Below are 26,611 nucleotides of genomic sequence, written 5' to 3'. Positions count from 1 at the left end.
TCCAATATTTCACGTGTATTTTACAAATAAAAACCGCACGATAATACTAATTAGCAAATAATTAATTACATTATAAAGTGTAGGTATTATTCTTGAGAAAGAAACATTCAGCACAAATGTAAAACATCGCCTCAGATGAATAAAAGGAGTTAGCAGTCGTGCAGCGACATGCATTGTTGGACTATACAATGATCAACGTGCTATATGCTCTTTGCCTTCACCACCCCCTAAATTACCAGAGTGTCTAAGTATAGTCACCCTGACATTTCATAGTATAGAACCAAAGAGTATAGTCAAATAGTTATCACGACCAGCAACAGCGTGGAAGAGATACCCTCATTTAGCAGTGGATTATGCCGTGTCAAGTTATGTAAATATGGTTGCACACAAATTACCTGATTATAAGACGCACCCCCAAAATTATTTTAAATACAGAGGGAAAAATGCGTTTAATTATCCGGGGAATGCGGTACAATAATTGGATTTTATTCGAAATTTTAAAAGTAACGAAAATTAGACAGCGACTAAATCGCCTCAGGATTCGATATTTTTTTCATTTGCCATTTAGTCCACAGTACTTTTACTATCTCGTTATTTATGTTTACCTTACGGTAAAACCTATATATCGCAGACAATACAATACTTTTAACAAACTCGTAACACTATTTCATCAGTCTTAGACGTGTATCAAATTCAATCGAACCTCAAGCCGACGAGAGTCCAACGGAATCGAATCGGAGAAAGAGCGCGGGAAACGGCGCGCCCGCGGGATTTTATTTCATAGACCGCATTTGCTCGATTGGTTCGGCGCGGGCGCACGTGACACGGCCGCCGGGCCGCGCCTATGCGGTCTATGAAATGTCAGGGTGACGTCACGCGCCTCGAGGTGACCTTGATCATTGTAAACACCGGCACGGTGACCCTGACCCTTGTAGACACCGGCACGGTGACCCTGACCCTTGTAGACACCTGTACGGTGACCCTGACCCTTGCAGTTTCATTTAGTTCCATTTATTAGGTATAGTCCTGTGAGCCATTCGGCTCTTGAATTGGGTGCAACCACAACAAACAAAAACACGTCTTCTTTGGTTCTTTCGGTAAAGTCACGTAGAATGAGAATAAAATAATAAATTGATAAAATAAAATAACACAATAATATTCTCACGACGTTTCGGCCACAACACAAGCGGCCTTCATCAGGTGAAGGGAGCGAGACTGTCTGGTAGGACAGCGCTGGAGTGAGAGAGCCACGTTCAGATCACGGCTTTTAAGCTGTGTGAGAGGAACAAAGAGCCTTGACGAAGGAATTAGCATAAAATTTAGCATTGAAATGGCTGAATGATTAGCTTGTGACTGGTCACAGAAATAGCTATGTTAAAAGTTAAAGCATACACATCCGCAGAGGCACCCATTGTTAAAAGGAATTAGCATAGAATTTAGCATTGAAATAGCTAAATTAAGGCATTCGCTTGTAACTGCTACAGAAATAGTTACGTTGAAGTCAGAGCATACACATTCACCGAGGCACTTAGTACAAATCAAAACAGGAGAATTTAGCATTGAAATAACTAGGCGAATTTAGCATTGAAATAACTGGGTGATTTGCTAGTGACTGGTCACAGAAATGACTACACATCTGAGCTATTCACAGTACTATATAGTGAACCAATAAAAACTAAAATATAAATTACCTTCATGTTATCAATAAACTCTATATTCTCCAATCAGCTAAGCTACCAACCATGAGTCGTTATATATCACAATGCTATATGGCGAAAAAATGGGTGGATTCTTATCCGTACAATGCCATATAGCATTGTGATATATAACGACTCATGGTTGGTAGCTTAGCTGATTGGAGAATATAGAGTTTATTGATAACATGAAGGTAATTTATATTTTAGTTTTTATTGGTTCACTATATAGTACTGTGAATAGCTCAGATGTGTAGTCATTTCTGTGACCAGTCACTAGCAAATCACCCAGTTATTTCAATGCTAAATTCGCCTAGTTATTTCAATGCTAAATTCTCCTGTTTTGATTTGTACTAAGTGCCTCGGTGAATGTGTATGCTCTGACTTCAACGTAACTATTTCTGTAGCAGTTACAAGCGAATGCCTTAATTTAGCTATTTCAATGCTAAATTCTATGCTAATTCCTTTTAACAATGGGTGCCTCTGCGGATGTGTATGCTTTAACTTTTAACATAGCTATTTCTGTGACCAGTCACAAGCTAATCATTCAGCCATTTCAATGCTAAATTTTATGCTAATTCCTTCGTCAAGGCTCTTTGTTCCTCTCACACAGCTTAAAAGCCGTGATCTGAACGTGGCTCTCTCACTCCAGCGCTGTCCTACCAGACAGTCTCGCTCCCTTCACCTGATGAAGGCCGCTTGTGTTGTGGCCGAAACGTCGTGAGAATATTATTGTGTTATTTTATTTTATCAATTTATTATTTTATTCTCATTCTACGTGACTTTACCGAAAGAACCAAAGAAGATGAATCATTGCAGTCACGAAAGCTTTAAATCGAAAAACAAAAACACGAACAAGAAAACATCTTAAAGTGATTATGTGACTGTGCAAACAGAAAATCCAGGAAAAAAACAACAAAATATTCCTGAAATAGCACCGTACACCAACGTTGTGCAAAAATCCCTGTGGGACGCAAGTCAAACAACAACAACTACAATAAACAAAAACATGGCCAAACCAAAAAAGTCTTCGAAATCACCAAAATAAAAGCCATAAATGCAATGTAACAGTGATCATAGGGACTGTGACCGAATTTTTAGCAATAAACTACATAAATTATAACACCAAACCCTAGAGCCATATTTTAGGCCACTGAATAGCAGTGGCAGCTAGGGGTGTACAACTCCTCTAGAGCAGTTTTGAGTGAAGATCTCATAGGCAGTGATTCAAGTTGCAGTTTATTGGCAATAGCATTCCAGACCCTGGGGGCATCAATAGCAAAGGCCCTTCCTCCGGTTTTTGTACGGCAATAAGGAATGTGAAGCTGGTAAATGAGCGAAGACCTGAGGTCAAATTTGTTCTTTGAAACAGAGAGGAGATCCAGTAGGTAGTCTGCGGATTTTTTTGTAAGTACATCGTGAATAAATAAGATCTGGTGCACAAGCCGTCAAACATTAAGAGATGTTAAGTTTGACCCAATGTAGAGATCACAGTGGTGAGTCCTATTTGGGCAGTTCAATGCAAATCTTAAGGCCGAGTGATAGATGGAATCAAGCTTCTTCAGTACAGTACTTGGGGCTGATTTATACACGATGTCACAGTAGTCAAGTAGAGGCAGTATGGTAGCTTTTATCAATTCCAAACGAAACATTGGGGGGGAAGTAGTGCTTGTGTCGATACAGAAAACCAATTTTTCTTTTTTTCTTTTTACCAATATAAATAAATGTGATCTTCAAAATTCAGTTTTGAATCCAGGATGACCCCAAGATACTTATAGATCTTGACTTGCTCTATTTGATAATTATTCAAGGAATGTAATTGGGGAAAAATAACTTCCTGCTTTAGTCCCGGTGAGAAGCATAGCACCTTGGTTTTGGAGGTATTCGGGACTAGTTTAAGAGAAACTAGCTGATGTTGTAGTTTGCTGAAATCACCCTGGAGCTTAGCAATCACGTCATCTGGAGAGCGGCCAGCAGTAATCAGTATCGTGTCATCTGCAAAAAGATTTACCCTGGAATGATCCAGGTCAGTGTCCAAGTCATTGACATAAAGAGAGAACAAGAGGGGGCCGAGGATGGAACCCTGTGGAACCTATTTTGTTATCTTAACACTGTTTGACCTCCAACCATCTGTGAATACAGTTTGGGTGCGAGAAAAGAGGTATTTTTTTAACCATTGTACTGTGTTTTCGGAAAAACCGAGGCAACTTAGTTTACTAAGCAGGGTGTTGTGGTCTACTGTATCAAAAGCTTTGGACAGGTCAAGAAAAAGACAGGCACAGTACTGCTTATTATCAAGGCTATTGTAAATTTGATTCAAAGAGTCTAATGCAGCAGATGTGGTGCTGTATTTTTTTCGGAACCCAGATTGTTTTAGATGTAGTAGATTGTTGGTGGACAGGAAACTGCTAATTTGGTAGTTCAATAATTTTTCAAAAATTCTCATCAATGGGGACAAAATTGAGATAGGTCGGTAGTTATTGAGATCATCTTTAGGGCCCCCTTTGTGAAGTGGACGGACATAGGAATGTTTCCATTCTAGAGGAACTGATGCTTCTTTGATGGACAGGTTGAAAATATGGGCTATAGGTTTGTATATTAGGTGACCAACAGTTAGTAGAGCAAAGACGGGAAAACTATCTGCTCTGGTAGAGGACCCTTTGAGGTAGGACAGTTGTTTCAGAACATTACTTTCGTGGATTGGCTGGAAACTAAATTCGTTTAATGTATGGACAGGGGTGTAGGAATTTGCATGAGCAGGGGTGACTGCCAATACATTATCAAAAAGATTACCAGCTTCAGAAAAATGAACGTTAAAATTGTCAACTATTTTTTTGGGATCTGAAAAATATTCCCCATTTCGGTTAAGCTCAACGGGCAGACTGTCTGTTTTGGATGCCTTTTCGATAGATTTGATTGTTTTCCAAAAAATCCTGGCATTTCCATGTGATTCCAGGAGAGTGGAGGAAAAGTAGGCATTTTTTGCATGCCGTATATTTTTTTACGCATCTATTCCTTAAAATCCTGTATTCTAGCCAGTCATTTACCATATTACTTTTCTGAGCACATGCCCAAGCCTTGTCCCTTGTTTTCATGAGCTTTGTAATCAAAGGATCATACCATGGTGGGCGGTTGCCTTTAGTTTTAAATCTAACCAACGGAGCATGTTTGTTAAGAATTTGGAGAAACGTGTACCTGAAAGTCTCCCAAGCCGTAGTCAGGTTGGGGATATCACAGACCTTATCAATATCCGAGTGAAGCACATCATTTGTAAATGCCTGAGTGCTGAAGTGCCTCAATGAGTGCTTCTCAACAATTTTAGGGGGGGCTTTGGGTCTGGCTGATGATCTCACCCCAAAAATGAAGGAGTAATCACTAAGGTTATTACCCTCAACACCAGTCAGTGCGAAATTGTGAGGGGCATTTGTCAATAGGACGTCAAGCAGAGTTGACTGTCCCGGATTTTTTAGGTTGGGTCTTGTGGGGACATTTATTAATTGAAACAAGTTAAATTCATCTGTAAAATTTGTGGCCATGGCCGGCGGGTTTAGCCAATTCCAATTTAGATCACCCACTAGAACTATTTCACCTTTAGAGAGGCCCCCAAAAAGCTCTCTCAGTGCCGATGCAGCTTCAACATCCTTCCCACAAGGCGGTCTATAGCAGCACACTACCAATATCTGTTGATTATTTGGGAGAGTTATTCTAAGAGCCAAACCTTCAAAGCAACATTTTTTAAACAAGGAGTGAGCTGGTGAACATGCAATAGTATTACGAACATAGATGGCAATTCCACCTCCTTTAGATCCTCGGTCAAGCCGAAAAAGGTTGTAGTTTTCAACCGTAATCTGCAAGTCATTGACGGCAGGAGTGAGAAATGTTTCTGTTAGGCAAAAAATGTCCGGGTCAAGATTTGCCACTTCTAGTTTTAGTTGACTTAATTTAATCACAAGCCCTCTGATGTTGACACGTAGAACACCAACACCTTTCCTGCCAGAAAAATCTACAGAATTATACGAGTTCTTTTCATTTGGGCCAGGATGAAGCTCAATACCACCCAGAAATAAGAAAAGTAGAATTAACAGTTTGCATAAGTATTTTCTGTGAAAGGATGAAGAGCGGCGAAGCTTGGACGAATAGCAGCAGCTCGCAGATGGTGTTATTTTTAAAAGCAGAATGAAGTTTGGAAGGAGTGCTGGTGAAGTAATGTGACAAAGATAGGGTTTAAAAGGATACAATGATGGAGTGTTGAAGTGTCTATGAGATGTTTTATTTGCAGGTGTAGTGGCAAATCGAGCAACAAGTATTGACGCAAAATAACGAGGGTAGCCGTTTGTAGAGTTGAGTGTGGCACTAGATATGGCCGGGAGGGACAACAGTATGATACACAGCAGGAGAATAGCCATATTTTAAATATCCGGGGTATATACAGATTTACACAAGCGGAATAGAAAAATATATATACTTGTAGGCCGAGCGCGAGAAAAACGACTTGCCGCACTCGTCACAGATGCATGGCTTCTCGCCCATGTGCTAGAGTTGAACAGCGCCCACCCCCCCCCCAGACAGCAGATTCTTGGCTGTTGTGGGCTCGGCTGAACCGCTTGCACCGCCTCCTTTCCCCGCCGCAGGATGGTGCTCGAGCTAGCCCTCCTTGAGCTCAGCCCACGACTTGAATGTCGTTTCTTGGCCTCTCGTGTCTCTGCTGCCCGACCAGACGGCCCCACTGAAGCCCACACAGGGGACTCTTCATTCACGACCCTTGGCCGTCTTGATGATCTCCGTGAAGTTGTCCAGGATGGAGCGCACGTCGTCCTTGAGCCGCTTGTTGAACGACTGCAGCAGCACCTCCTTGCTCTGGGGCAGCGCCCGCGACATCTCGGGGCAGCAGCCGTGGAGAGAGCGCGACTTTCTCTCAGACACCTGTACGGCGACCTTAACCCTTGTAGACACCTGTACGATGACCTTGACCCTTGTAGACACCTGTACGGTGACCCTGACCCTTGTAGACACCTGTACGGTGACCCTGACCCTTGTAAACACCTATACGGTGACCCTGACCTTGTAGACACCTGGCCAGTGACCTTGACCCTTGCAAACACCTAGACAGTGACCTTGACCCTTTAAAAACTGCGCGGTGACCTTGACCCTTGTAAACACCGGTACGGTGACCTTGACCCTTGTAAACACCTGGGCAGTGACCTTGACCTTTTAAACACCTGGGCAGTGACCTTGACCCTTTAAACACCTGCACAATGACCTGCTGGTTGCCTTCAGTCGCACTCAACTAGCATTGGCGTGGGCACCACAAGGACATGCAACAAATCCAATGCACTGATAGAATGAGGCTTTAAGTCTATGCACATCCGCCTTCACACCTCCCCCCCCCCACAATGGCCAGCGTGATGAGGTGGCGCTGTAACACGGTAACGACGATAACGTCAGATTTCCCCGCCCCCATCCCCCCCCCCCCATATATGGAAGGGGGCGTGTCTTTGCCCATAGATGGTCATTGTTGATCGTGAATCCCGAATAATTGTTTAGAATCCTGCTCAGGCGATCCGGCACCACCCAGCTCAAAGTCGATCGGGCTTGAAAATGTACGATTTTATCTTACGTTAAATTCCACGGTTCACAGATATAAAACAATGGTGTTCGTGTCCGAATTGTACGTAACTTTTTATAGTAGTTTGTTCATGCGGTGGCAAATCCCTGTTCAAAAATTTATTTTTTTACGCTTAGAAATCAATGTTATACTATGTACGATTTTATCATAGCCGGTATTCAGTGTATTCCGATTTTAATATGCGGTCCACAGATCATAGAAAACAACGATATTGATGTCCGATTTTGTACGTAGATGTTGATAATAGTTTGTTCATATGGTCGATCAAAGTTCCGTGTTAAATTTCTCCGTAAAAATATAAATTTGTCTACTTAAAAAATCAATGTTATGCTAATGTACGATTTTTTATAATAGCTGCGATTAAGTGTATTCTGGCCTCCAACTTGACTGTCAGATTTTGTATTCAACTTCACTCGGTCAGTGCATGCAGCAAGGCGTCCGCATGATGAACCATGTGGACATTAGAGGTTACCTAATTTCTGGAAGCAAATGAGGAAACAATAAAGGTCGTCACACTTGTTTTCATTTGGTTAACAGATCACAGCATGCCGCTATAAATGCAATGACAAACACAAAAAGGGAGATGTGAGTAGCACCTCAAATGGTGCCACACACCCCAGAGAAATAGAACTGTAGTGGGCCCAACTGGATCACAGACGTACTTCTTAGAGGCGACACATTTATTACACCAACACGAATACACAAAGGGGTAGCTTGCCCCTTTACCAGATAACAGCCTAGAGTGTTGGACCACCAGGCTAACTACACTAACACACTGGGAGTTAGCTACAACGGACCGGACCTCGGCTCGGGTCCCGGATCACGTGTTGGAGGCTTCTTCTTGACGTAGAATGTAGATCTTCAGATGACGGTAGCAACGACGACTGCGGTCCCTGTGGGGACCCGGCTTATATGCTCCTGGGTTGGAGCCGGTTCCACCCTTGGCACCCGCCCACCTTCGAGAGAGCTCTGGCTCTCTCTCGACTCTTCTCGAGACAACTTTCCCCTGGACACGTGACCACCCCTTAGCCCCCACCTGGGTGCCCCCCTGGAGACTTTGCCGGTCACGTGCCTTCGGGGTCAACCAGAGTGCCATGGCCCAGGATAACCCTGTCCCTGGGCTGACACTCTCCCACTCCCTCCGGTAGGTGGCAGCACTGCACGCCACATGTGGTGCCACTGCGCTATCCCAGCGCTCACCAAGCCCTCACTAGGGCTGGTACTACACCCACCTACGGGGTGTCCGCGATGACGGTGCATCGCACCCCGTGCCCCTCTAGGGCCGGCACCATACAGTCACATCTGCGATGTCACTACAGAACCACAAAGCCATGTACATAATATTGCGTAAAGTCAGAACTTCTCACGCCTATGGCCCTACACAATCCTGATACACACAGAGTCCACAGAGGCCATGTCTGCATAACACATCTTCTCGACTGAACTTCAGCTGGCAGGCCAACACAGAAGCTCGTCACGTTGCCTAACCACGGAGCGCTGACGGTTGGGGTGTATCATGCCGGGCTGGTGTTAGACCACTCGGAGACCTGGCTGTTAAGGATGCCAGCTTTTATTTCTACCCAAGCTGACACCGACCACCCCAAGCAGAGGAGTTATAGCCTGGGAGCAGGCTACCACAAAGAGCATCAAACGAATAAGAATCAACACAAGATCACCCACACACATCCAACCACACCTCATGTCCCTACCGCTTTCCAGAGACTCGCACAGAAGCTTTGGGGGAAGGGGGGGTCATCCACTTTCCCGACGCAATTCGGCTTCACAGAGTGCCCCGTGTTCCCCCTCCGGGGTTTCCACCCCTCGCCTGCTAACCCCTCTTCAGACAGTGGGAGATGTCCGTGGGCAGCCAAGCAGCCACCCCGGTCACCAGATGGTAACCGACTTCACCCTTGGCCAGTGCCAGGCTGCAGCCAACTTGGTCCCCCATTCCTGCTGCTCTTGGCATGGTCCAGCTTTATCCCAGAAGTCCCATCTGCCCTGGTTCAATCCCCAGGTCGGCCACTGGAAACATATAACAATAACTGTCACCTAATGTTTCCCTATGAATTATCTATTCTGTAGGGTTGGAGACAGCCCTCAACTGCTACTTACAGTGATGATCCCCTGGTCCTCACTCGTGTCGCTGCTTGAGGGTGGGAGCTCGCCCAGCCACTCCTGCTGCCGCCGTCACCGCTACCACCGCCGCCTCCACCACCGCCGCCGCCGCCGCCACTGCTGCTTCTGCCTTGAGCCCCCACTGCCGATGCGGGCACCCCTTTTATAGGGCTGCTCAGTCTATCATTTCGTCCCTGGGCCAATCACGTGGGAGGTCCGTCGATCAATATCCTGAGATTCCCTACTCCTGGTTGGCGTGTTCTCCTCGAAACCTGTTCGCACACCGGTCTGACCACGCTGTGGTGGTTCCTGGCTCCACACAAAGGACCGCGCCCAAAACCACGAGTTTCTCTCTCTCTCTCTCCAGCTCACAGGGCATGTTTCATGCACAGCTTCAGCTGGCAGCAGTTTTTTTTAGGGTAGAGAGGACTGGGCTGGATCCCCGCTCCCTCTGGTACCCCCACACGACGCCACTCTATGCGTTGGCTCTGGCTCCTGCAGCTGCTCCCGGCCAGGAGTGCCTGCCAACACAGGGAGAAAACCACACTCTGTCATCTTAACATTCCATTCACCACATTTCAAGAGCCGAACATAGTGAAGTGAGCATGAACTGCAGGTTTACTGTACTCACAGCCGGCTCCACTGCCCTACTCGCTGCTGCTGCCTGTGCCACTGTTCTGCTGCTGCTGCTGCTGCTGGGTGCTTGTGTAATGAATATAACTCTAGGCAATAACACCTCTACTGGTAACATGCACAGCTGATCACTCGGCGTGGTCCCCTCGCCCTCACTCATCTCCGCCCACGCAGGAGATCATCCACGTGGTCGGACGATGGAGAGCGATATCGGTGAACAGCAACACAGCCAGGACCCAGGACCCACCGAGCTCCATGCTCCGGGTCCGCTCCTCTTTATATCCCCCCAGGCGTGGCTAGGCCCCGCCCTTGGCCACGCCCTCTCGTGGAACCTTCAAGCTGGTTCTCAGAGCATCTCGGCTGACCCTACCTGTTACTTTAGCCCCAGATACGCCTGTTGTATATATAGGCATTTTCCCAAAATTGATATTAATAATGATTTTGGCAATATATATATTTTTTAATAATAATCGATCAAATAAATAAATAAAAGACCCTCAAATCCGCTACCTCCCACAAGCACCATGCATTTGGAGGTCGTAAAAGGCCATTAAATAATAAACTCCGGGGCAAAGGGAGGTTAATGACGATCTGCAAAATCTCCAGATTGCCAAAGGACCGCATGCCATGACCTGCTTGGCGCTTTGGACAGTTCACAAAACAAATATCCAGAATCACAGGCACGGATACAGAGCACAGGGCAAACGGACATTATAACTGATTTTTTTTTTGTACGGAAAAAGTTTAAGCTTGGCTATAAGAATAAGTCGACATGATAGACTGCAGTCTATATTAGTGGCTTTATTGTTACTTATTTTATTTCACCCTTATTCAACTCACATATTGTTTCTTATTGTATATTTCTATCTATGTAACTTCACCAAGAGAACCAAAGAATGTGAATTCTGGAAGTCAAGAAAGTGAGGGCTTGGTTATATCTCCAGCCTTGGGATGTCAAAATATAACTCGAGAATAAAACACCGATCCCCGGTAACACAGACTTATAACAAAGCTTGGCAAACCCTTGAAATACCGGAGGTAACATCTAATGACATTACAAATCTTGGTTAAACATAAACCAAATAATAATCACAAGAGATTAGACCAAGGGTAACTCAAAAGAGATACAAGAAAATAGGTCAAACACACAAGACCAGATAATATGTATTCCATGAAATCAGAGCCTCCGCGGCCGCCTTTGTCTTCCAACAATTTGACACAAACACATGGTAGCCATAAATACGTATGAAAGTTGCGTCCCCTCCCTTAGCAGACACCACGAAGAGAGGGGTTGGGAGTGCAAACAAACATCAATTTGATGTAAAGCAACCCGGGGTCACCAAGAGGAGAGGGGAGGGGGGCAATCAGGCGCAGCCGCGGGGGGAGAGCATGACGGAGTAAGCATCTTTTTTATTCTCTCGCAAGAGACGCGCAGAGGGGAGATTTTTCGGATATAAACAGCAACACGACACACACATTTAAGCTCGACAAGGGACAGCTCGGCAAGGGACAGCTCGGCGAGCGACAGAAGAGGGCGGCGAGCGGCAAGCTCCGGGGTGAGACTCTGCAGTCAACCAGGGATGGGGAGGCTTGCCGAGTAGCGATGTGTCGCCGAACACGAGTTCAGAGCTGACGGAAGAAGTATCGCTCAAAGTCATTCTATCCTGAGTGCCAGCTCCCACAAGCAGAAGCAGCTACAGCCTAGCAATAGAATAACGAGCACCAACGAGCAAGCATCCGGGAGAAAGGGTGGAAAGCCCAAGCATCGACCAAGCCAGCATCACAGAGAACCAGCGCCACCGAGCAAGGGTGTCTGCCACCAGCGAACGAGCCGCACGCGCAATCGGGCATCGACAAAGAGCACGGGGCAGGAGGGAGCGCGTGGGGCGCAGCTCCTCCGGCAATGGAAGGAGCCTGCTGCTGTCAGCGGACCAGCGGCGAGCGCGATCGAGCATCTTCAAGAAGAGGGCGTGTGCGGCGCAGCTCCTCCAGCAGTGGAAGGAGCCTGCTGCTGCCAGCGGACCAGCGGCAAGCGTGACCGAGCATCTTCAAGGACAAGCAAGGTGCCGATGCAGCTCCTCCAGCAGTGGAAAGAGCCGGTATCTGACAGTGGACGGGCCGCTAAGCCGACGCCCCGAGCAAGAAAAAGCAACGAAGCCGTTGTAAGACACGCCCACCGTTGTAAGACACGCCCACCGTTGTAAGACACGCCCACCGTTGTAAGACACGCCCACCGTTGTAAGACACGCCCACCCTCACACCCTCACCGCTCCGCAAGGGATGCCCAACCTCGGCGTTTGCTTAACGCAAGAAGATCAACAACACTCGCACATTAACACTTACAAGAAGACTCATGATAAGTGCGTCAACTACTAGCTGATAACGAAGAACATTGCGGCCCATTGAGTTACGTGGATACAGTCATTTAGAAGTATTTTAGTCGTTATTTTTTCTCTTAATTCCATAACTATTACCAATAATTTAAAGCTTTCGTAACTGCAGAGATTCATATTCTTGGTTCTTTTGGTAAAGTCACCACGTAGAAGGGAAACAATAAAATAATAAAAATATAAAACAATAAAATTCTCACGACGTTTCGACTGATGATGATTGCTTGTGTTGCACACCTGATGATGATTGATTGTGTTGCAGTCGAAATGTCGTGAGAATTTTATTGTTTTATATTTTTATTATTTTATTGTTTCCCTTCTACGTGACTTTACCGAAAGAACCAAGAATATTACCAATGAATTCATTGATTAAACTAAACGTTTAGAAACCTACGTTACGAATCTACACACTCACAGGGAGAATATTGTGTTGAAATAGTTCTTTTGATCACAGAATCTTGCCCGCGAATGAATTGAAGCCTCAGCCAATTGATAAGCATTTGCTGAAGCAGGCACACTGTCGCACACCATTGTTCCAAGACATTTCGTAATTACATAATCTTCCCAATGAATTAATTGCCGTATAACTTTGCCTTCGGGACATGTTTCTTTAGTGCCTTCATATGAATATCGTTGCATGAATTTTTAAGGACTTTTTCCTATCACCGTATATGCTCGCGTTACTCTAAGGAATTAATCAATTACTATGTTACCCAGTTTAACAACGTGATCATTGAGGGTTAAATGTATGGATCGATGAGGAGAACATCTCCAGGAGTACTGTGTTGACAATTCCAAGCATAAGAGTTCGCATATTAGAGTGTTATGTTTTTGTTTAGAAATTAAAATTGCTTAACCCAGAAGTGTCTGAGTGGTGACTTCCAAAGTTCATGCGTAATGATCTTAATTATAAGAACTGTATCCTACGGTGAGATTTGAATTTGGAGACCTGATATAAAAACACTAAGACAATCAGTAAATGTTAAAGCGAGAATAATTGTATTATACCGATTGATAATACGAACCTAGACAACGAAGCCGAGCTTAATCTGGCATACTTACATCACACCTGCATAACTTCATACAATTAATTGTACGATCCCGATTGATAATACTACCCTCGTCAGCGAGGCAGGGCCTAATTATCATAACGGCTTGCATTGTCATAATCGCATGCAATTGCATCACTTAATACGATTACACATCCCTGATTAGTAGAATGTAAGCGCATAATTACACCAATTAACATCATTCCGGACAATTACGCATATTCCAAAATTTCATTTAATTATTACTATTTTCATTAAATTTTCAATACCCAAATTATACAACACGCCTTCTTCCCTGATTGGCTGATACTTCTGTGTCTGTATCCCTTCCCAGGCCAGCAGGTGTCACGTGGTCATGTTAACAGGAGTAAGTTTAACACGTAGTAGGCTTTCGCGACCAATATTATTCATAATAAAGGTTTTTGGGTTAGATCGCGTTATTTATAAATGTGTCGTAACCCTCCACCACCCGACACGGCCAATCAGCAAAAGAGTGTCATGTTGACAAAAGACAAATAGTTCACTACTTTAGCCCACCGGTGTGTTGAAGAGTGAATCCACAACATTTACAGTTTGAGTACGACGTTTCGCTGGTAATTAAATCCAGCATCATCGGGCAATTCGCCAGATTGGTAAAGCCCTCGCTTGCTCCCGGTCTTAAATAGAGCAGCAGGGTGACGTCATCGTTTAACTCATTACAGGTGTAAGCCTGTCAGTTGTTAGCCTGTCATAACACTTGAACCCGTGACAAAGAACAATGACACACTGATCATTTCTCTGTCGTACTCTTAGCGAAAAAAAGTCCCGCCTATGTCTTCCAGCTAGCCCAGCCTGTAAAAGGAAACTCACGTGAAATAAGCAGAAGCGCAGAGGTGCCAACAATACTTTCACATCACAATTCTCACTTGCCACGAGTCTACTACACTTTAATTACATTTTGAGATAGATATCATATTATACAAATTGTCTTACGTTTGCTCTATCATTGTCCCGCCACCACCCACTGTAACTAACAGCGCGATATCAAAATAATTACAAGTTGTTGTCATGGACAGCTGCTAGTGCACGTGCATTTGTAAGTGGAAGGTAACTTTGACTTAACGCATGTCCAACTTATAGATTTGTTTTCAAACAGCTTCCACGTATTTAGCCATTGTGCACATCACTAACGTTAATGGCCATCCTCTAAATGCTAATTAATTAATTATCGAATGGAACAAATGTACGTTTCAGTGACGTCTATGCATTGTGTGACCATTACCGCTTTCGGCAACTTTTTATCATTATTTTTACAAAAATGATCAAAACAACAATGTCCGGTACGAGCTACGGCACTTATAAATACATGCATGGCTCGTGCGTGTTGTCTGAGTATATTATACCCTGTCGCACTCGCAGTAAGTCAATAAAGGTTTTAGCAATAATATCAACGTGCAACGAATTGTTCAAAACTATGTGCACGTGGACAATTTCGCGCAGTGTGACGGCAATTTTGTTTGAAACGTATCAATGTGTAAGTGCTGCAAAGATCCAATTGGAATAGTTTCAAATGTAATATAAACAGCTTGTGCAATCTGAGACTTATCAATGTATTTTAAATAACGCAAAATGGTAACACCTGGAACAGATTGCACTGATTAGAGTGATTCAACTTTACAAGTTTACATCCATCAATGAAATTGCTTGCTGACATAAGGCCAGTTAAACTTTTTTTTTAGCGGTAATGGTCTCAAAATGCGACTGTCGACTTACGATCAATTCGAATTCCTATGATAGTGCACATGCACTGAATGCGAAATGGGTGACATTTATGAGCTGCTTTAGTTCTAATGGTTGGCAGAAAGAGTAATCCAACAACACAACACAACACACATCCCGTGTCTGCGAGGACACGACGTGGGACATCCATGTGTGGGTGATCACGTTTTCCAAACGAGAAATTTATTTTAAAGCTGTTTGTGCCGGCAGTGCGAAGAAGATGTTGAAGACAATTATAATTAAGATAAGTATGTACATGTTCATATTTACAAAGAAAGCATTCCATAATATGCGGAAAAACGGTGCATGATCTCGAAAGGGGAAATTTTTGAAGACATCTGTGGAGGCATGTTAAAGCAAATGACGCAGACTCTAGATAGTCTCCATTATCCCAATTTTTAAGATCCGCTCGCGCAAGTTTCCTCAACAGAAACTTCATAGTCCTGTTTGTGTTCTCTGCCTGCCCGTTTGTCTGCGGTGTGTACGGCCAGGTCTTGACATACTCGATCTTTAGTATGCTCACAAGACTGTCATTTAGAGCATTGCAAAAAAGTTGTCCATCTGACAAGAAAGCACACAGGCCTTTGCAAATCATCGGTACAGGCTCACTAATGCCTTTGCAACTGTGTCGGCGGTTTTGTCAGGGAATGCGTTAACGATGACGAATTTGCTAAGCAGACGCGTCGACGTCAACAGTTATCTGCTAACGTTGTCTGTTTTTGGCATGTTCACAAGATCAATGGCCACCAGCTGCCAAGGTTATAATGCCACCATGGGCCTGAGTGGTGGAGGCACTGTCTGAATGGACCGCTGTCTTTGGCAATCATCGCAGCTTTCAACCCATAGCTTCCTCTTTCATCCCTTTGCAGTGTTTCTAGTCATGACCAGCTGCGTTTTCGACAGCCCCCAATGTCCAGAAACGTCATAGCACCAACTCAGAACTTCAATTTTCTCTATCTCGTTCACACAGCAGCGAACCCAAGCATGTGTGCGTCATTGAAAACGTTTTCCAAGTTTTTGTACATCTCTTCAATTGACATCTTTGCTGCCTATTGTGCAGAAGGGGCATGATGCCATGCTGTAAATATTTTAGAATATGCTCACGTGTCCACCCCATTTTATCACGCAGTTTTGAGACGTGTGTGTGTATATATATAAGTAGGATACCAGGAATTACCTGGGTGAAGGTCTGTGGCAGAGGCCCACGGGTGCCGTCGGAAAGTCAAAGCTTTGAATTGTCTCTGGAAATAAAAAGAAAAGCAAAAGGGTTACGATCCAATGCCTTTCTTATGCGATTCATAAGCAAAGCCACGACCCGCAACAGAGTCCATAGATTTAGTTGCGATCTTGAACACCATTAAACAATTGCATGAACAGACAAGTTTTATATGAAATCGGAGGCAAAAACACCATTAAACTCTGCACACCATTAAATAATGTGCTAACAGACTTAAGTTTCATTTAAAATCGGACGCAAACAATCCATCATAATTGTAATACCAAAATATAATAATAATAAATATATTGATCAATGGATGCAGTTTTGTATTTGGCAGGCAACGCACAGTCCTGGCGATTCATTGGCAAGCAAATATTGGATCGAGTAATGATGTAACCCGTGCCCCCTTCATTTGATTGGCTAATACCAGCAAGATCGGTGATTCCATTAAAGTCCGATTTTATTGTACCACAGCGCGCCACGGTGGTTTGGAGATGTTAACAACCTCACCTGGTCTACGGAGGTCGTGGGTTCGATCCCGACCCTGGTGCCTGCTGTATATTTGAAGTTTGCCCGTCTCTCTCATCATCACGGTGGCTAGATGTTGACTACCTCGCCTGGTATATAAGAGGTCCGTGGGTTCGATCCCGACCTTGTCGCCTGTTGTGTTTGTGGAGTTTGTCTCTCTCTCCGTGGTCGCGTGGATTTTTTTTGGTCCGGGTCCGTCCGTTTTCCCTCCATATTTAGAATCAGCAACATCGTCACGCGTTTCGAGTGTTTGGCTGCTATGAATTTCCACACGACGACGAGCCGCTTCGTTGAGCTGTCACGTGTGGCCAGGTCTGCAAAGGAGTTGCGTAACTCGGTGGACTTTACCTGGTAAAATGTAAAATATATATAGTTGAGTTCATAGTTCGTGTAACGCAGCGTGAAGCCATAGTCAGCTGTGCTCTTTGCCAAACAGAGAGATGCAACGTCGAGAGGGGTTCACCAACCGAGCGTCGAAGTTGTCACCTTACTCTACGATTTGGTGTTACATGTTATTTATGTAGTTTATTGTAAAAATTCGATCACAGTCCCTGTGATCACTGTTACGTTACAATTACGGCTTTATTTTTTGGTGATTTGGAAAACGTTTTTTGGTTTGGACATGTTTGTTTTGTTGTAGTACGGAGTTAGACTGATGGCCTTAATCTAAGTTTTATTGTGGTTGTTTTTGTTGTTGTTGACTTGCATCCCACTGGGATTTTTTTGCACACAGCGTTGGTGTACGGTGCTTTTTTCAGGAATATTTTTGCTGGGTTTTTTTCCATGGATTTTCTGTTTGCACAGTCACACATAGTCACTTTAAGATGTTTTTCTTGTTTGTTGTGGTTGCACCCGATTCAAGAGCCGAATGGCTCACAGGTCTATACCAAAATAAACTGAACTGAACTAAACTGAACTGATAATGTACAATGCGGGGTTGTTGCTTCAAACCTCTGCGTTAAATCCACAGATATTTGCAAACGTGGCTGTGGAATGTTTCTGCTTTGAGACAGCTTTAAAGAAAGTTAAAAAAACACCCCTGCATTTCTCTACAATGGGGCAGCTTCCGTTGAGGGGCCGTGTTTAGCATGGCCTCTGGACGCAGTGATAGTACAGTACAATAATATGGCACGCCCGACGACATCGCCAATCAGAGATCTGCCCGTATATAGGACAACAAAAATAGACGTGCTGTGGCTCAGCCGTGGCTTGGGGGCCTACGGCGTGGTGGAGCAACGTTTGGCAGCGTCACTGGACTCGCAATCCACAGCCCAACGGTTCGACTCCACCTCCCGGCGCAGCAGTAGAGAGACACCTGTGTCCACGCAGCAGCAGCAGCAGGATCCATGGGGAGGACACCACAGCAGGGCGCGTGTGGTGCGGTAACGTGTGGGTGCTTCCGTCTCTTACAAGATGCCTGGCCAGCATGGAAGAGTAGGCCAAATACCCCCCAGAGCGGACTCGAGAGAGCGTCTACTCGGTGAGGCACTTCCACAAGCAGTGACAAAAGCGAGCAATTGCAGGGCTGCGCCTTTACCTAGTTACAAAGCAATGCTTTGATTTTGATTTAAAGCTTTCGTGACTGCAGGGATTCATATTCTTGGTTCTTTCGGTAAAGTCACGTAGAAGGGAGACAATAAAAATATAAAACAATAAAATTCTCACGACGTTTCGACTGCAACACAAGCAATCATCATGAAGTGTGAAAAACACAGCAAGAAAATTTGAAAAAATATTATTTTAATATTTTAGTGTTTCCCTTCTACGTGACTTTACCGAAAGAACCAAGAATATCAATGCTTTGATGTTATACTGGTAGGAACGAAGTTGTAAACTGAGTGTACCAGCCTGCAATAGATTCATGTGTCCGTCCGTCCCCTTTCAATACTTTACGAAGTGAAATCTCGTGCTGTTGGGGTGTAAAAATAAAATTGCGCAAAATTCCAATGTTCCTACCAGCCCACCCTGCAGGGACCTGTTACACTGTACAGGATTTACACGTGGATTTTTTGGGGACTTTTGTGCCATGTATTTTACCTTAAACCGTGTTCGCAGTTTGTATTCGCGGTTTACACCGATTGAGAATTGTAATTGGTGCAAAGAGTGTGATCGTGGTGGGTGTGGCGAGCGGTTAGAGCGACGCTGCGCTACGAACCCGGCGACCCAAGTTCGATTCCCGATTACGGCCAACACCAGTAACGAACATCATGTGAAATGAGCCTCCCCTAGGTCGACTCAACCTCAAGTGAGTACCTGGTGTAGTGTGTAAACATCGCCACTGGGGAGACAAAGGCGGTCAGGTGTGGGGCCGGCCACCCACCCCCTTGTGTACCGTGCCGGCCTTCAGAGGCGCTGCTCGTTATTAGCACTTGCCCCAAAAGTATGTGAAGGTTATACGGGGGATCTTTGTGTTTACACAAAGCGTGCGTCTTCAGGTAGGGGGGGAGTGGGTGAATGGAAGCCTCGGTTCATAAACAAAAGCGATGTTACAACAATGAAGGTACTGTGATTTGACGAACATTAAACCTGGAATCTTTGGAGATGTCCCTGCCACTGTTTCATTGATGGTTAATCGAGAGCTTTCTATCAGTCCACAGCTGCATGAAGGCCTCCACTCACCGTGTCGTTCCTAGAGTTTGTGTGACCATACTTCACCACCCTGGTGAGTATGGGTTGGTAATGGAGGGGATCTCACCTCGCCACTTCGTTGGCCGAGGGTGGGAATTGAACTCGGGTGACTCAGGTGCATGTTGCTTTTCGCTAACCATTGCGCCACCACTCCAACCCACAAATGCGTAAAATAACAAAGACATCTCAAGTTGGTGTACGCATTGAGCGGTGGTGCAGACCACCAAAGACAAAGCCCCCCCCCCCTCCCCATATAACCTTAACAGACTGTTGGGGAAAGTGCTGTTAGCGAGTACCTATGAAGGCCGGAACGGCGCACAGGGGGTGGGTGGCCAACATTTCCCCCGGCCGCCTTTGTCTCCCTCGTGGCAATGTTTACACGCCGCACCTGATACTCATTTGAGGCTGAGTCTACCTCGGGAAGGCCCAGGACCGGTTCAGAATCGAACTCGGGCGGCCAATTCATCGCACAGGGCACTAACCGCTTCACTACCGCGCCCCACGCTGACTGTAATCATTTCTGTCAATGACGACAAAAGCCGATCACAACAGGCCGATGAAGCCATACGTTACAAACGACAGACACTCAGGTGTGTAAAAAGCACACGGGTGCTTTGTATCAGCAGTTCCTAAAGAAGTGCATTGCGGACAACGAATTGTTCACGTGTCTGCGTGCCGTTTCAAGCTGACGATAATAATTATTGAACTGTGAAATGGTATAAACGCATCTGCATTTATAGTGTGGGGCGGGGATGGGACTCACGCAAGAGGAGCAAACAGATTGGGTTTGGGACTTAATTCCCACCAAAGCCACGTTTTACATGTTTTGTAAAACTCTAAATCCCAAAGGTGAAAGCTGCGTTAACACATCGGGAAAGCCCCAAGAGTCGCGGGTGAAACGCGCCAAGCCGCCGTGTGTGTGAGACTGCCTTTGTTGTTTTGATTTCCGTTCACAAGCCCAGCAACAGCGCTGCATGAATCCATAACTCGAGCGTCGTGTATTGTGGTGGGCGTAATAATCAATGGATATTGACTCGCTGCAATAATCACGCACGCGTTTGATTGCATGTGCACGTTGTGCCATAATCAGATGTAAATAATGCACATTCAATTCGCAGCGCATCTATAATCATCGTCATCACCAGTGCATTTCGTGGTCGCACATGTTATTTCAAAGAGCACGAGTGCCACAGGCGGAGACGATTGTGTTCATCTAATTGATCGCTAATTTGCAGCGTCATTTTTAAAATTTGGAAATTTGTACCGATGAGGCTGACGCACAATGGCCGCCTCCTGGTCGAAGAACGTGGGGGCCACGGCAGCAAAGCCGCCCCCCGAGGCCGAGCACGCCGCTGGGAGGCCGCAGCAGCGAGGCCGTTCGGCCGACCCAGTGGCCGCCACGCCGCCACCTCCGGGCGACGGGGCCGACGCTGCTCGTTCCTCCCCCCCCCCCCCCCACCTGGACACACGCATACCCCCCACGTAGAGCCCCCACCTGAACAAACACACACAGAGACCCCACGTAGAGCCCCCACCTGAACACACGCATACCCCCCACGTAGAGCCCACACCTGAACACACACACACAGAGCCCCCACGTAGAGCCCCCACCTGAACACATGCATACCCCCCACGTAGAGCCCCTACCTGAACACACACACACAGAGCCCCCACGTAGAGCCCCCACCTGAACACATGCATACCCCCCACGTAGAGCCCCCACCTGAACACACACACACAGAGCCCCCACATGAACACACACACAGAGCCCCCACCTGAACACACACACAGAGCCCCCACCTGAACACACACACACACAGAGCCCCCACATGAACACACACACACACACACCCCACGTAGAGCCCCGAGGGGAGGTCACCTGGCCGGAAGGTTTTCACCCAGAAGCCCCTCACGAGACCAATCTTCACAGTTTCCTGCGACCAGGGAACTGGGCGACCTCCCCCGAGGCTGACTCGCACCGCGGCGCCGTGACTTGGGTTGTAATCACGTGGTCACGGCGGGGGCTGCTGAGCCACCGCGGATAGAAAACACCCACACTCGACACGGACCAGCAGGCAGGTAGAGGGTGGGGCAGAGTAACGAGCGGCGGGGAAGACATGGGGCCCGCCTCTCCGCGTAGGACGTGTGCGCTTGTTCAAAGGGGCAAAAAGCGGACGTCGGAAAGAGCACTAATCCGCTAATCAAACAAGCGGGAAATCCGAGGCTCCTGATTGGACGAGAGGCCAGGGGACTGGCATCGCGTTGCCCTTGATGTAAGGGCAATAAAAGGGGGTGGACCAGGTAGTGAGGAGCAGTCGTGTTCTTCAAGGGGTCAAGATCGGAGGAGTGATCGCGCCAGCCACTGGATCGTCCGTGAGACGAGTCCCAGCGCAGCCAGGCCCCGTTCCCCACGAAGACTACGTGCAGCATCGCCCTTCCACGGCTTCCTGCACATCGGAGTAGAGCCGCGAATACGTAAGAGAGAGGCGAGTTTGGGCTTAATAACTCGGGGAGAGTAAGTGGAGCGAGAGGCAAGACAGACTGAGTCACCGGGGGGTAGGCTATACCTGCCCTGTTGACCCACACTGACACGCGTAGCTTGGTTTGTTTATTCACGGGGAATAAATCGTCAGTCGAGGATAAACCGTGTCGTGTTGTCTCTGTGAGTGCGGAGAGGAGGGTGGGGTGTCGTGAGTCGGATCGCCGGGGTGCACTGTACTTACACCCGACTGATCGCTGGCGTGCCAGCACCCGACTGCTCGGTGGAGTGCCCTGTGTTTGCGCACCAGCGGGTATTCTACCTGTTTGGGTACGCTCGCCGCTACGTGTGACTCGTAGCTAATGTGCGTGCGAGGCAAACGAACAATGTGTATGCAAGATTAACGGTGTAGCTCGTGGTTAGCGAGGGCGAGGGGGGCACGGGCGGCGCTCACGTGAGGTTGTTTACACGGCCTTCAAATCCGCTCCGGGGTACCTCCTCCAATCGGCTGCACGCGCACGGGGGACGCGACCTGCCCTCTGACCCTCGACCCCGAGTCCCGCGCGTGTGATTGGTGCGCGGCGCCGGGCAGGTAGCGGCGTCGGATTTCTTGGTGCCTGGGTACGTAGAGGGTGTGTGGACTGACCCCGGTGGCTAAGCGCCAGCCGCGGACCATGCCTCGAGCAGCAACGGTGAAGGTAGGAGAGCCGGAGGGCAGTAACCCTCCCCCGAGTACGGGAGAAGAGAGCCTCGGATCTCAAGGGAGCGGGGAGACGGAGGGCAGCATCCCCGACAATAACATCACGGGAGATCGTCAATGTCCACCGTTGAAGCTGACGGCACACAGCACAGTATATATTTTTCATGAATGCACCCGCGTTATATTAACCAGGGCGGCCGTTAGGGTCGAACCGCGAACTTCTGCAGCAAGTGGCGAAACGTGCCGTGGTGGGCCACTCGGCCTGCCACGTGGTACAACGGCTCCTGCGTGCAGAGACATCGCTCAGCAACAAGCAGCAGATTATTCACCACACACGTAAGGCTCACTGGAATGTTGCGTGTACTTTACGTCTATTATATACGTGCCTAGTGTTTATTTCAGCGTCAATGTATGAACTGACCATCAGCCGTTATCTTTAGGGCTTCACTGTGTGTATTTTTATGGCTTCATTAGTGGCGGTGTTTGCCAGGTTCGCGGCTTTGTCGCAGAGGTTCGCAGTCGGGATCCAAGCGGCCGCCCTGGTTAATACTACGGCGGTGTGTAATAACCATAACAAAACCGCGCGCTGTCTGCTTCGGAGTGGACGTTAAAGATCCCGTGACGTCGACGTCATTCGCAAGGGTAGGTCATTGTGTGCCGGCGTCTGAGTCCAGAGAATTTAACCAATTTCACAAATTTATACCGCAAATTACTCAGCGACTCCCCCCTCCTCCTCCTACTGGCAGACTGATGGCTGCAGATCACTGGTGCAAATGAGACTCCCAGCATGGTCTCTCGAGTTCTCATCCTACAGTGAGGGAAAAAAGTATTTGATCCCCTGCTGATTTTGTTCGTTTGCCCACTGACAAAGAAATGATCAGTCTATAATTTTAATGTCAAAAATGTTATAAATTGATTTGCATTTTAATGAGGGAAATAAGTATTTGACCCCTCTGCAAAACATGACTTAGTACTTGGTGGCAAAACCCTTGTTGGCAATCACAGAGGTCAGACGTTTCTTGTAGTTGGCCACCAGGTTTGCACACATCTCAAGAGGGATTTTGTCCCACTCCTCTTTGCAGATCTTATTCAAGTCATTAAGGTTTCGAGGCTGACGTTTGGCAACTCGAACCTTCAGCTCCCTCCACAGATTTTCTATGGGATTAAGGTCTGGAGACTGGCTAGGCCACTCCAGGACCTTAATGTGCTTCTTCTTGAGCCACTCCTTTGTTGCCTTGGCCGTGTGTTTTGGGTCATTGTCATTCTGGAATACCCATCCACGACCCATTTTCAATGCCCTGGCGGAGGGAAGGAGGTTCTCACCCAAGATTTGACAGTACATGGCCCCGTCCATCGTCCCTTTGATGCGGTGAAGTTGTCCTGTCCCCTTAGCAGAAAAACACCCCCAAAGCATAATGTTTCCACCTCCATGTTTGACGGTGGGGATGGTGTTCTTGGGGTCATAGGCAGCATTCCTGCTCCTCCACACACGGCGAGTTGAGTTGATGCCAAAGAGCTCCATTTTGGTCTCATCTGACCACAACACTTTCACCGTTGTCCTCTGAATCATTCAGATGTTCACTGGCAAACTTCAGACGGGCATGTATATGTGGTTTCTTGAGTAGGGGGACCTTGCGGGCGCTGCAGGATTTCAGTCCTTCACGGCGTAGTGTGTTACCAATTGTTTTCTTGGTGACTATGGTCCCAGCTGCCTTGAGATCATTGACAAGATCCTCCCGTGTAGTTCTGGGCTGATTCCTCACCGTTCTCATGATCATTGCAACTCCACGAGGTGAGATATTGCATGGAGCCCCAGGCTGAGGGAGATTGATAGTTCTTTTGTGTTTCTTCCATTTGCGAATAATCGCACCAATTGTTGTCACATTCTCACCAAGCTGCTTGGCAATGGTCTTGTAGCCCATTCCAGCCTTGTGTAGGTCTACAATCTTGTCCCTGACATCCTTGGAGTGCTCTTTGGTCTTGGCCATGGTGGAGAGTTTGGAATCTGATTGATTGATTGCTTCTGTGGACAGGTGTCTTTTATACAGGTAACAAGCTGAGATTAGGAGCACTCCCTTTAAGAGAGTGCTCCTAATCTCAGCTCGTTACCTGTATAAAAGACACCTGGGAGCCAGAAATCTTTCTGATTGAGAGGGGGTCAAATACTTATTTCCCTCATTAAAATGCAAATCAATTTATAACATTTTTGACATGCGTTTTTCTGGATTTTCTTGTTGTTATTCTGTCTCTCACTGTTCAAATAAACCTACCATTAAAATTATTGACTGATCATTTCTTTGTCAGTGGGCAAACCTACGAATACTTTTTTCCCTCACTGTAGCTACAACAATCGCACAATTTGACCTTGGGTTCATGCCGCGGTGGCGAGATGTTAACTCCCTCGCCCCTGACGCCTGTATTATTTGGAGTTTGGATGTCTCACTCTCTCCCCGTGTTTGCGTGGATTTTTCTCCGGGTCCTCCGGGGTTTCCCTCCACATTTACGAACATTCGTTTAGTATTTGGCTGCTGCTAGAACTGTCCACGTGATAAGCCACTTCGTTAAGCTATCATTTGTGGCCAGGTCGCTTCTGAATGAGAGCCATATAGCACAGTGGGCCTTACCTGGTTAAAAATACGATTTACGGACACGGCTCTCTCTCTATTTCCTTCCGAAGCCATTACAAAATATATAAATAATGTATTTTTAAAAAAACTTTTTTAAAAAACACGCTTTTATGAAATGGCAGAACTCCGCGACTCCAGGAAGTGGCCCCGAAGCTTGCCACAACGTAACTGGACCGTGGCCAATTACAGCCAACGTCAGTTGAGCGAGGACAATTAGACCCAAGCCGAAACATCTCCATATGAAGCAATTTGCAGGACCCCGGGGTCCCATCACTGCCCCGGGATGGGAAAAACCGCGTAGCGACACGAGTCTTGCCTTACCGACAACAAAATTAGTGTCAATCGATTGGCCTCGTCGAGAGCTACTCGGGGCACTAAGTTTCGTAAAAAGTTGAAAAATGACATAAACACATTAAATTCACTGCCTGGAGGGCGGGCTCGCCTTGGCAAAGCAGCTGAGGATCGACGGCTGACCGGAGGGCGTCGTCGCCACGCGCGATTGCGGCGGACACCCCCCAGGGCTTGCGTTTAGCCGGTGGGGTGGTGCCCATCGTGGTGATCGCCGCCTGCTGGCGCTTGTTGGCGCAAGTCTGGGCGGGCGGCGCATTGCTGTCGGGATCACGAGTGGGTGGACTGAAGAAAAATAATTATTAACCTGATTTTTGCGGGACCCCGGGGTCCCGCCAAATGATTAATATCTCCATATATATAAAAGGCAAAGTTGTGAATGTGTGTCTGTTCAAAATGTTTAGCTTACTTCCCGACATGCAACAAACGTGAAATTTGCCATGTGGGTACTTTCCAAACTGTACACAATGCAAAAAATATTAAAATACACTTTTGTGGGTTTTTCTTTTGGGGGGGGGGGGAGCTCAATAATGCATATTTTTTTTGCACGGCAAGTGAGCTGTAACGTCAAATCTGTCACGTGACCCGTGCATGTGGAAGCGTAACGCATTGTAGTGTAGTGGTTAGCGCGCTGCGCTACAAACCCGGCGACACGAGTTTGATTCCCGCTCACGGCCACCACCGGTGACGATTATTTGAACCGGTCTTGGGCCTCCCCTAGGTCGACTCAGCCTCAAACGCGTAACTGGTGTTGTGTGTGAACATCGCCACTGGAGAGACAAAGGCGGCCGGGCGTGGTGAATCCAAGTCCCGGCCG

General features: G+C 46.8%; 1 protein-coding gene and 1 long non-coding RNA gene across 5 annotated transcripts in view; both read right to left on the bottom strand.

Annotated features, from left to right (window-relative positions):
• SPATA22 (spermatogenesis associated 22) overlaps window positions 1–3,345 on the bottom strand; it is a 46,390-nt gene extending 43,045 nt beyond the window's left edge. For both annotated transcript variants that reach the window (XM_076072493.1, XM_076072492.1), the window contains exon 1: window positions 396–3,345. The gene's annotated coding sequence lies outside the window, so the exon portion shown is untranslated. The remainder of the gene's footprint in view (window positions 1–395) is intronic.
• A 4,482-nt stretch (window positions 3,346–7,827) lies between these two features.
• On the bottom strand, window positions 7,828–24,101 carry LOC116950272 (uncharacterized). 3 transcript variants are annotated; one of them, XR_004403983.2, is made up of 3 exons: window positions 21,939–24,101; window positions 16,443–16,506; window positions 7,828–9,956 (listed from the first exon to the last, which is right to left on the bottom strand). It is a non-coding gene; the product is annotated as an uncharacterized LOC116950272 (long non-coding RNA). The 3 variants fall into 3 exon arrangements; XR_012946320.1 differs by lacking the exon at window positions 21,939–24,101 and having other exon boundaries at window positions 16,443–20,447; XR_012946321.1 differs by lacking the exons at window positions 16,443–16,506; window positions 21,939–24,101 and adding an exon at window positions 10,067–12,317.
• Window positions 24,102–26,611: the final 2,510 nt, after the last annotated feature.

The sequence above is a fragment of the Petromyzon marinus genome, chromosome 38, assembly GCF_048934315.1.
Source record: "Petromyzon marinus isolate PM22_M1 ecotype Great Lakes invasive population chromosome 38, UKy_Petmar_22M1.pri1.0, whole genome shotgun sequence".
Lineage (NCBI taxonomy): Eukaryota > Metazoa > Chordata > Hyperoartia > Petromyzontiformes > Petromyzontidae > Petromyzon > Petromyzon marinus.
Note: the sequence above shows the minus strand (reverse complement) of the source record. Positions and strands in the feature narration are given on the sequence as shown.